The following is a 12,896-nucleotide window of genomic DNA, read 5'->3' as shown; positions in this document are numbered from 1 at the left end:
ATCTTTACTCCGATGTTTTCTAGCTGCGTGATTAGTCCATTAAGTACATTTAAATGAGACAAAAAATTTGTACGTTCACCCATATGTAGCGCATATAACTGCTTCTTTAGGTACAATTTATTTTTCAGCGTTTTGGACATGTATAAATTTTCTAACTTTGTCCAAATGCCAATGCACTCTCTTCATCGATGATGTTATTAACTACATCATCTGTTAAGTGCAATCTGATTGCACTAGCAGCCTTTTCATCCATTTCTTCTCAATCCTCAAGTTTCATGGATTCGGGCTTTTTTGATTTGCCGTCTAGTGCCTTGTGCAAACCCTGTTGGATGAGCAAGTCTTTCATCCTTCTCTGCCACGTTGAGAAACCACTATCACCGTTGAATTTTGCTACCTCGTACTTTACTCCAGACATTTTTTTTATTGAGTATAGTACAATAGGCTGCAAAAAATATTTTTGTAAATGAGAACCTGTGCTCTACTACCAATTGTTGGGAATAAATCCATAATAGAAATAATATTTGTGGTAATAAAAGCAACAAATGAGGAACACAACAATACGGTTAATCAACGAGAATAAAAGAGAAATAATGACACCAAGATTTTACGTGAAAACCCTCCTAAATAAGGGAAAACCCACGACCCCAGAGGAGCAACAAATATCACTATAGTAAGGATTTTACACTTGTATGTCTGAGTAAAACTCCAAATACCACTACACATTCAAAAGAAATAACACTCTTTTGATTTTTCCACCTCACTACAATACCGCTCACACTCTCTATTTTTCCTCACAGATTATTTTCTTCTTTGATGACTCACTCTTCTTTTCTCGCCTTTGTAATTCTTTTTTTTTGTGTATTTTGAAATGAGCAAGAGCTCTCTATTTATAGGAAAATCTACTCCTAATGATGTCACCAATGACATCACAAGAAACACAAGATTTCAACATTTTCACCTATGTAGAAATCTTGCTAAGATTTTAGTTGAAAAATAAATGGTGAGCTTAGAATTTCGTTGCAACATTTGTTGACTTTAACAATAATCAACAAACAAAATTCAACTATTTTTGCTATGTTTATCTACAATGGGTATGGACTCCACAATGATAGCAGAGCCATTCTTCACAGTCATTGTTAGGATCGAATTCACGCACACACACTAGATGAATGAAGAACACAAGAACATTCAAGAGAAAGAGATGGGAAATCTAGAGAGAGAGAAAACCCAATATTTCGTGGTAAAACCCCGTGAGTTAACTTCCACGGCGGTGAGGTATATTTATATTAATAAATCAGAGTATTTTTGGTTAGAGAATAAATAGGAAAACCTAAAATAGAGAATAAATAAGAAAACCTAAAATTAATCAGGCTCCACTACCTAACAATTCTCCCACTTGGATACTGACTCCGTCATCCAAAAAATACATTCTCAAAAAAAAATCTCTTCATCATCAACATCTTTACCGCACCGCAACATCTGTAGCAACAACTACAGAAGACCAACCGAGATTTTATATAACCTCAGTTTCTCAACATCAACACATTTCGTCAACATGTCTGCCGGATTCTTTGCACCCTCTATCTTCTTCAAGCACATATCACCATCCTCCACTTCCCTGCGAGTGAAATGGTATCGTCTTTTGATGTGCTTTGTCTTCGAATGATAGACTGGATTTTTCACCAACTGTATGACACTCTGACTATCTGAGTAAAGAATCTTCTCGCTCTGCTTCTTGCCCAATTCCTCAAGATAATCTGCCAGCCATATCATCTCTTGCCAGCTTCAGCTATTGCCACATACTCAACTTCAGTAGATGAAGGAGAAACAAACTTCTGAAGCCTGGACATCCAACTCACTGTTGTTCCACCTATGGTGTAAATGTACCCGGATGTACTCTTGCTAGAGTCAACATCACCACCAAGATCAGCATCCACAAAACCCTGTAGAGTTACCTTGCCTTTGCCAAAGCAAAGTGAAGTACTGGATGTACCTCTCAGATATCTTAGAAGCCACTTCACAGCTTCCCAATGCTCTTTCCCAGGGTTCGCCATGTACCTGCTAACAACTCCCACTGCATGTGCTATATAAGGTCTAGTGCAGACCATAGCATAAATAAAACTACCAACTACTGAAGCATATGGAACAAGTGTCATGTGATCACGCTCCTCGACAGTCTTGGGTGACTGCTCTTTTGACAATTTAAAGTGATTTGCCGATGGAGTAGTCCTAGGTTTAGCATCATTAACCCTGAATGTGCTCAGCACCTTCTCAATGTACAACTCCTGAGATAGATTTAACGTGCCAGCAGATCTATCCCGAGAAATCTTCATCCCTAAAATCTGTTTTGCTGGACCCAAATCTTTCATCTCAAACGCTGCAGACAACCTTGTCTTCAGATTGTTAATCTCTCTCATACTAGATCCTGCAATCAACATATCATCCACATACAAGAGTAGAAAGACATATGAATCAGTGTATTTCTTGAAGTAACAACAAGGATTCTTTTCAGCTTTGCAGAATCCACTCTTGGTCATGAAAGAGTCAAACTTCTTGTACCACTGCCTTGGTGCTTGATTTAGTCCATACAAGCTCCTGGTGAGCTTGCACACCATGTGTTCCTTGTCTGGAACCACAAATCCTTCCGGTTGCTGCATATAGATCTCTTTGTCCAGATCTCCATGTAAAAATGCTGTTTTTACATCCATTTGCTCTAGATGCAAATTTTCTGATGCAACAATACTCAACAGAATTCGAATAGAGGTTAACTTCACAACAGGGGAGAATATTTCAGCATAATCAATACCTTTTCTTTGTGAATATCCTTTAACCACTAAACGAGCCTTGAACCTTCTTTTGCCATCTGGTCCAGTCTTGATTCTGAACACCCACTTGTTCAGCAAAGCTCTCTTCCCTGCAGGTAACTCAGTCAACCACATGTGTCATTCTTCTCAAGTGACCTCATCTCATCATCCATGGCTTTCTCCCACTTGATCGAATCCTCCACCTGTAGGGCCTTATCAAAAGACTCTGGTTCCCCCTCATCAGTCAGCAATAGATAGTGTAATGAACGTGAATACCTATCTGGTGCCCTGATGGATCTGGATGATCTCCTTAACACCTGCTCAAGTGTAACTTGCTCCACTTCAGATTCTTCAGTAAGAGTTGGTTGAGTATCTACTTCGACATCTCTGGTGTTGCTCTTCTCCAACTCAACCTCAACTCCCACTTGCTTTGTAATCTCTAGAACCTTCTGCTCTCTGTCCTTGTACAGGACAGACTCATCAAATGTCAAGTCACAATGTCTCAGTATCTTTCTGTTCTTGTCATCCTAAAACCTGTAACCAAACAAATCAGAACCATATCCTATGAAGTAACACTTCACAGCCTTGGCATCAAGCTTGTCTCTCTTTTCTGGATCAACATGAACATAAGCAGTGCAACCAAGAGTCCTCAAGTGTGAGTACTTGAGTTCTTTTCCTGTCCACACCTCCTCTGGAATCTTGAACCCTAAAGGAACTGATGGTCTCCTGTTGATCAAGTATGCAGCTGTGCTCACAGCATCCGCCCAAAGTGTTTTGGGCAGCCCACAGTGTATCCTCATACTCCTTGCACGCTCATTCAAAGTTCTGTTCATCCTCTCAGCAATTACATTCTGCCTTGCCTTACCAGGAATTGTTCTCATCAATCTGATTCCCTTAGCTGCACAGAATGCCTTGAACTCTGATTTGTCATACTCTCCTCCATTGTCAGATCTTAGACATTTGACTTTCAAACTGGTCTGATTCTCAACTTCAGCTTTCCACTTCTTGAAAGTTTCAAACACATCTGACTTATGCTTCAAGAAGTAAACCCATACCTTCCTGCTGAAATCATCAATAAAGGTAACATAGATTCTCGATCCTCCAAGTGATGATACTGGAGATGGTCCCTAAACATCTGTATGGACCATTTCCAACCGCACTTTCTTTGGCTCTCTAGGAGTCTTTGTGAAGCTTACTCTTTTCTTTTTGCCCATAACACAGCTATCGCAAAGACCCATATCAACAGACTTCAGACCCTCTAATGCTCCTTTTGCAACCAGCATCTTCATTCCTTTAGTACTCATGTGTCCAAGTCTGTTGTGCCACAGACATGAACCGGACGCACCTTCAGCAATAGCAGCCATGTTTATACACCCTACAGTGGTGTACAAGGTCCCAGATTTGGTGCCACGAGCTACTACCATAGCACCTTTCACGATCTTTCACGAACCTTTCCCAAACTCTGCTACATATCCCGTGCTATCCAACTGACCAACAGAGATCAGATTTTTCTTGATACTAGGAATATATCTGACATCCTCCAATGTCCACTGGTTTCCCGAGGTGGTCTTTATGCAAACATTCCCCTTTCCTTCAATGTCTAAGTCTTTATTGTCAGCAAGATATACTTTTCCAAAATTTCCAGATTTGAAGTTTTGGAACAACTCCTTACTTGGAGACGAATGGAAAGATGCACCAGAATCCAAAATCCATGATTCAACAGGGCTGTTCACACTAAGGATTAGAGCATCCCCAATGTCCTCTGCTGAATTTACAAAATCATTGTCATCTCCAAATTTCTGATTCTATTTTTTCTTTGGCTTTGTACAGTTCGTCCGAAAGTGCCCTTTTTCTCCACAATTCCAACAAGTCACGTTTGATCTGTTCAGTGATTTTCCTCGATTCTTTGATTTTGATCGACCATGTTGATTTTGGTCTTTCGTCTTACTTCTCTGCCTTTGATCAACGATGAGAGCACTGTCCGATGAATCTCCCACTTCTCGTTTGCGAATACTTTTGCTAAGAACAATATCACGGATTTCATCAAACTTCAGTTTCTCAGATCCACGGGAATTGCTAATCGCAGCAACAACAGTATCCCAAGACTCGGGCAGAGATGACATCAAAATCAACGCCTTAATTTCATCTTCAAAATTAATATCCACAGAATTGAGTTGACTCACAATCATATTGAACTCGTTTATATGATCAGAAACTGATCCAGTTTCAGACATCTGTAAATTGAACAATCTACTCATCAAATATACCTTGTTCATAGCCGATGGTTTTTCATACATGTTTGACGTGCCTTCAACAGACCGGATGTAGTCTTCTCTTTCACGATATTGAACGCCACGTTTCTTGACAAAGTCAACCGGATCAACCCTAGAGCCTGGCGATCCTTGAGTTTCCACTTCTCCTCCGTCATGGATTCCGGCTTCACCCCGGTCAACGGTTCGTGAAGATCTTTCTGGATAGATAATCTTCGATCTGCATCTTTCAGAAGCTGAAATCGAATCCATCAAACTTCTCGATTCCAAGCTTCGAACTATCCATCTTCTGTGATCATGTTGAATCTCCTTAGCTCTGATACCAGTTGTTAGGATCGAATTCACGCACACACACTAGATGAATGAAGAACACAAGAACATTCAAGAGAAAGAGATGAGAAATCTAGAGAGAGAGAGAGAGAGAGAAAACCCAATATTTCGTGGTAAAACCCCGTGAGTAAACTTCCACGGCGGTGAGGTATATTTATATCAATAAATCAGAGTATTTTTGGTTACAGAGAATAAATAGGAAAACCTAAAATAGAGAATAAATAGAAAAACCTAAAATTAATCAGGCTCCACTACCTAACAGTCATTACTGGAGAAGCTAGTTCAATCAAAGGATCAAAGAATCAGTAGGCTGATTCATTGATTGAACATATACATGTACTCTCATATTGTTGCATATTTTCAAGGGAGTATCATTACCTTTGACATTGTATTTGATGGTGATAAACGTCGTACGTAGTCAGATCAGTGTTTAATTCACCCGAAATTAATTCAACAAAATCAAAATATGAAGTCTATTCTTTCAACATGATTCCATCAATATTATATTTTATATAACAATTTTCATCGTTTCATTTTCATGTATGTCTGATCAATACTGTTATGTTTGCCATTAAATTCAACCATTTTCGCTTCATGAATAAGAAAAATGAATAATGGAGCAAATTTTGAAAAAACATAATCAAAATAGATCATTGTTAATTGATAATTATAATTTGTTAATTGATTAATGAAAAAATGAAAGTTTAAAGGGTTTAATTAAAGAAAAAATCATGTAACGTAACTAGGCGTCTGTCAATTGACAAAACAACCTATGTTGATATACATTGAACAACAAACAAAGTTTCATTGTAATGTTAACATCTCATGAAAAGTTAATTTCTAAAAAATGATCACTTAATCAAGAATAATTTACATAGAAATTCATCTTTTTAAATTTTATAACCCAAATCATTTCGCTATTGGTATATCAATCACAAAGTCACTTAATTAATTTAAGTCAAATTTCTATTTAATTGTGTTGACATGTGAATTTTATTTTACACTAAAAATTTTAAGAAACAATATGCTACCCCTTTTAATCATTTTATTGATTCACTACACTTGACCCAACCCACTCCAACTAATGGTTAAATAAGCTTTACAATTTCATTTTTCGAGTTAAATTATGTGTGGTGATCTAAGTTTTCTATATACATATAAATTGTCATGGTTCTAAAAATATTTGATTGAATATTATTTTCTTTATTCTTCATATTGTTACTCTTTTTTAGAAGTAATAATATACTTAAATAGCATAAGAACCAAATAGAGTGCATATTTATTAAAAGCCGGCAATGAGAGTAATTTAGTTTAGTAAGACAAAAATATTTTTTGTTTATGATTTTTTAGAAGGCGATAGAAAAAAATCTAACGATTAAAATGGTATGAAGAAAATATCATGTCTCTCTTTTTTTTATGTAAGATCCGTTTTAGGTATTATATGTCGCTCTTTCAAAAGTCCTCAATTCTTTTTTTTTTTAAAAAAATCTGTTTTTAAGGATATCAAATAGGTGAATTGGATTAATCTAAACTAATTAAAATGTGTTATGCGAACTTAAAATTTGTCTAATATATATGTTAGCACTTAATTTTTTCATCCCTTTTTATACCTCCTTATCCCTGTGTCATTTATGTTTGAATTTGACATATTTTTTAAGAAAGTATTTTATGTCTCATTTTATTTTGTTCTATTTGTCAAAATTACAAAATTTATTTTACTTGTCTATTTCTAACAAATTAAGAATTGTATTACCTTTAATAGTAAATAACTATATAAAGTACTAGTCAAATTTAAGTTCTAAAGTACCCTAATGAGATTAATTTAATAAAATACACTCGAAATTAAAATTTTCTTATATAATATATCAGGTCAATATAGATTAGCTAATATGAAGCGAGGGACATAATTAATGAAAGTATAAGTTTATCATATCAGCCTTGAACAGTGACTATTTTTAATAATCAACTATTAAAACTGAAGTAATAGTACACGTTCAATGTACTTCTCTTGAGATAGCCATAACTTTCTTTTTGTTCGTTCTCGAACAATCCTCATCCCTAGAATTTGTTGTGCTGGGCCCAAGTCTTTCATGTCAAATGACTTGGACAAATCTTTCTTCAATTTTGCAATCAGCTCTTTGTCTTGTCCTACAATTAACATGTCATCCACATATAACAACAAAATAATAAAATTGTTGTCAGAAAATCTTTTGAAGTATACACATGGATCAGAATAGGTCTTTGTGTACGTTTGACTTTTCATGAAAGAGTTAAACTTTTTGTACCATTGTCTTGGTACCTGTTTCAACCCATAAAGACTCTTATTCAATTTGCACACCATGTGTTTCTTTCCAGATACTTCAAATCCCTCTGGTTGCTCCATATAAATCTCTTCTTCCAAATCTTCGTGAAGAAATGCAATTTTCACATCTAATTGCTCCACTTCAAGATCTAGACTAGCTGCTATGCTCAAAATAGTTCGAATAGAAGTCATTTTGACAACAGGTTAAAAAATTTCATCAAAATCAATACCTTTCTTTTGTTCGGAGGCTTTTACAACCAATCGGGCTTTGTACCTCACCAACTTGCCATTTCCATCTTTCTTAAGTTTAAAAACCCACTTGCACTTAAGTGGTCTTTTTCCTTTTGGAAGTTCAACTAGATGGTATGTGCCATTTTTCTGTAGAGGTCCCATATCTTCGTGCATGGCTTTCATCCATTGGCTCTATTCTGGATGAGACAATACCTCATTAAGACTTTCTGGCTCACCTTCATCATTGATAAGGACATACTCTGAGGAAGGGTATTTGGTTGATTCTATCCTTTGTCTTTCTGATCTCCTCAGAGGTGGAGATTGTTCTTCTTCTGGGTACTCCATTTGCTCGGTATTATCACCAAGTTGCTCCCCCTGCTCGACAATCTCATCAGGTTGCTCTTCATGCTCAGCAACTTCATCAATCATACTTTCTGCACTTATGAGATGGTTAGAAGAAGAAGGAATGGTAACAAGATTAGGAACTATACCATTCTTTTTCTTGGCCTTCTCGGATAGATCATCAGCAGTTCCATCTTCACTTTCTCGAAAGATTACATCTCTACTTCTGATGACCTTCTTCTTTACAAGATCCTATAGTCTGTACCCGAACTCTTCATCTCCATATCCGATGAATATGCAAGGAACTGATTTATCATCTAGCTTGGTTCTTTGCTCCTTCGATACATGTGCAAAAGCTTTGCAACCAAACACCTTTAGGTGCAAGTAAGACAACTCTTTGTTGGTCCAAACTCTCTCCAGAATGTCAAACTCCAACGGAACTGATGGACTACGATTGATAAGATAACACGCTGTCTGAACTGCTTCACCCCAGAATGTCTTGGGTAATTTAGCCATTCTGAGCATGCTTCTCACCTTCTCAACAATGGTGGTGGGGTTCCAGAAATTGTCTTTTCATGTCTGATTCCATGGTTTGAACAGTACTCTTCAAATTCTCTTGAAGTGTACTCACTTCATTGTCGGTTCGGAGACGTTTTAGCTTTCGACCTGTCTCTCTTTCTATCAGAGCATGAAACTTTTGAAATACTTGAAACACCTGATCTTTGGTTCTCAAGATATAAACCCACAATTTTCGAGAAGCGTCATCAATAAAGGTAACAAAGTATTTATTACCTCCTATCGATTCTATCTCCATTGGACCACAAACATCAGAATATACCAAATCAAGTATATTCGACTTTCTTTCAAATGATGTCTTAAATGAGACTCTATGTTATTTACCAAATAAGCAGTAGTTACATGATTTTATCATATTACCTTTGGCAAAAGAGATGAGTGACTTTTTGGAAAGAATTTGCAATCCTTTCTCGCTCATATGACCCATTCTTTTATGCCATAAATCTGTAGAATTTTCTTCATGAGCCGCATTTAATTCACCTTGGCATATTTCTGCATTTGTCCTGTATAATGTGCCACGAGCAACTCCTTTTGCAATCACCAATGCCCCTTTGGTGAGTCTCCATTTTTTATTTGCAAAGTAGTTCTCATATCCATCTTGGTCCAAAGCAATTCCCGAGATCAAGTTCATCCGCAAATCAGGTACGTGGCGCACATCTTTCAACACTAATGTGCATCCAACATTTATTTTTAAGCAAATGTCTCCGATCCCCGCAATCTTTGAGTAACTTGTGTTACCCATTTTCACATTGCCATAATCACCAGCTACATATCTGCAAAAAAGATCTCTTACCGGTGTGGCATGATAAGATGCTGTTGTGTCAACCACCCATTCCGACTCTATACCTGCCAAGTGCATGCATTCTTCTTCCTCATTAATGAGGAGAACAACATCGTCGTTATTTTGCACCATGGAAGCTGTGTTGTCATCATTCTTCTGGCCGCTACTTTCCCCTTTGCCCCTTTTTAGATTTGGACAATCTCTTTTGAAGTGTCCTGGTTGATCGCAATTGTAGCAATTTTTGGCCTTCAATTTTGATCGGACCTTGGACTTTCAACGAGCTCCGAATCTACCATAGTTACTTGAGCTCCTTTGGTAACTTCTGCCTCTACTTTCTGTGATGAGAGCCTGTCCGTGATTTTCAGGCCTTTTTCTCATCTTCTCATTAAGCAAAAGGGCTGATGTGACATCCTTCAACTCAATAGAGTCCTTACCATGTAAAATGGTTGTTGCTAAAGTATCGTAGGAAGATGGCAACGAGTTTAGGAGCACTATGGCTTTATCTTCATCCTCGATCTTTACTCCGATGTTTTCTAGCTGCGTGATTAGTCCATTAAGTACATTTAAATGAGACAAAAAAGTTGTACCTTCACCCATATGTAGTGCATATAACTGCTTCTTTAGGTACAATTTATTTCTCAGCGTTTTGGACATATATAAATTTTCTAACTTTGTCCAAATGCCACATGCACTCTCTTCATCGATGATGTTATTAACTACATCATCTGTTAAGTGCAATCTGATTGCACTAGCAGCCTTTTCATCCATTTCTTCCCAATCCTCAAGTTTCATGGATTCGGACTTTTTAGATTTGCCGCCTAGTGCCTTGTGCAAACCCTGTTGGATGAGCAAGTCTTTCATCCTTCTCTGCCACGTTGAGAAACCACTATCACCGTTGAATTTTGCTACCTCGTACTTTACTCCAGACATTTTTTTTATTGAGTATAGTATAATAGGCTGCAAAAAATATTTCTGTAAATGAGCAGAACCTGTGCTCTGATACCAATTGTTAGGAATAAATCCGTAACAGAAATAATATTTGCGGTAATGAAGGCAACAAATGCGGAACACAACAATACGGTTAATCAACGAGAATAAAAGAGAAATAATGACACTAAAATTTTACGTGAAACCCCTCCTAAATAAGGGAAAAACCACGACTCAGGAGAAGCAACAAATATCACTATAGTAAGGATTTTACACTTGTATGTCTGAGTAAAACTTCAAAGACCACTACACATTCCAAAGAAATAACACTCTTTTGATTTTTCCACCTCACTACAATACCGCTCACACTCTCTATTTTTCCTCACAGATTATTTTCTTTTGTGATGCCTCACTCTTCTTTTCTCTCCTTTGTAATTCTTTTTTTTTTTTGGTGTATTTTGAAATGAGCAAGAGCTCTCTATTTATAGGAAAATCTACTCCTAATGATGTCACCAATGACATCACAAGAAACACAAGATTTCATCATTTTCACTTATGTAGAAATCTTGCTAAGATTTTAGTTGAAAAAAGAAATGGTGAGCTTTGAATTTCGTTGCAACATTTGTTGACTTTAACAATAATCAACAAACAAAATTCAGCCATTTTTGCTATGTTTATCTACAATGGGTATGGACTTCACAATGACAGCAGAGCCATTCTTCACAGTCATTACTGGAGAAGCTAGTTCAATCAAAGGATCAAAGAATCAGTAGGCTGATTCGTTGATTGAACATATACATGTACTCTCATATTGTTGCATATTTTCAAGGGAGTATCATTACCTTTGACATTGTATTTGATGGTGATAAACGCCGTACGTAGTCAGATCAATATTTAATTCATTCGAAATTAATTCAACAAAATCAAAATATGAAGTATATTCTTTCAACATGATTCCATCAATATTATATTTTATATAACAATTTTCATCGTTTCATTTTCATGTATGTCTGATCAATACTGTTACGTTTGCCATTAAATTCAACCAATTTCGCTTCATGAATAAGAGAAATTAATAATGGAGCAAATTTTGAAAAAACAAAATCAAAGTAGATCATTGTTAATTGATAATTATAATTTGTTAATTGATTAATGAAAAATTCAAAGTTTAAAGGGATTTATTAAAGAAAAAATCATGTAACGTAACTAGGCGTCTGTCAATTGACAAGACAACCTATGTTGATATATATTGAACAACAAACAAAGTTTCATTGTATTGTTAACATCTCATGAAAAGTTAATTTCTGAAAAATGATCACTTAATCAAGAATAATTTACATAGAAATTCATCTTTTTAAATTTTATAACCCAAATCATTTCGCTATTGGTATATCAATCACAAAGTCACTTAATTATTTTAAGTCAAATTTCTATTTAATTGTGTTGACATGTGAATTTTATTTTACACTAAAAATTTTAAGAAACAATATTTGATTGAATATTATTTTCTTTATTCTTCATATTAATTACTCTTTTTTAGAAGTAATAATATACTTAAATAGCATAAGAACCAAATAGAGTGCATATTTATTAAAGGGCAACTTTCACATATAGCAAACAAAAAATTCATATTTATATGCTATAGCAAACTTTGCATAATTGCGCTCCATAGCAAACATAAAAACTGTATAATTCGCTATACATATACAAGTGTATAATTCGCTGGCCTAAATTGTATAATTCGCTGGCCTATTTCGCTGCAATTGTATAATTAGCTTTGCATACAGTTGAATCAAATTAAAATGTATGTATATTGCATAATTATAAGTGTATCGCAAGAAGATATATGTTTTTCTCGCTTTATACAAAAACAGAAACACAACATATACACTTCTGTTGTATAAAGCTAGAAAAAATTATATTTCACTGCAATTGTATAATTCTTTGGCCTTTTTCTCTGCAATATTTGAAGTAAAATGTTTGTAAATTATATAATTAAGTGTATAACACGAAGATATACATTTTTGCATGTGTACATACAATTTTCTCTCGCTTTATTCAAAACAGAAACAGAAATTATACACTTCTGTGTATAAAGCGAGAGAGGCGAGAACGGGAGAGTGGCGAGCGAGACTTCTGGGAGAGAGACGCCTGGCAAATTTTTGTCAACGTTTGCTATGAAGCACAATTAAATCAAACCCTAGCTATTCCATTTAATTTAGGTTATTAGTTTGCTATTATATACAATTTTCCTTTTATTAAAAGCCGACAATGAGAGTAGTTTAGTTTAGTAACGCAAATATTTTTTGTTTATGATTTTTTAGAAGGCGATA

The sequence above is a fragment of the Solanum lycopersicum genome, chromosome 7 (assembly GCF_036512215.1).
Source record: "Solanum lycopersicum chromosome 7, SLM_r2.1".
In the NCBI taxonomy this organism is placed as follows: domain Eukaryota; kingdom Viridiplantae; phylum Streptophyta; class Magnoliopsida; order Solanales; family Solanaceae; genus Solanum; species Solanum lycopersicum.
Note: the sequence above shows the minus strand (reverse complement) of the source record.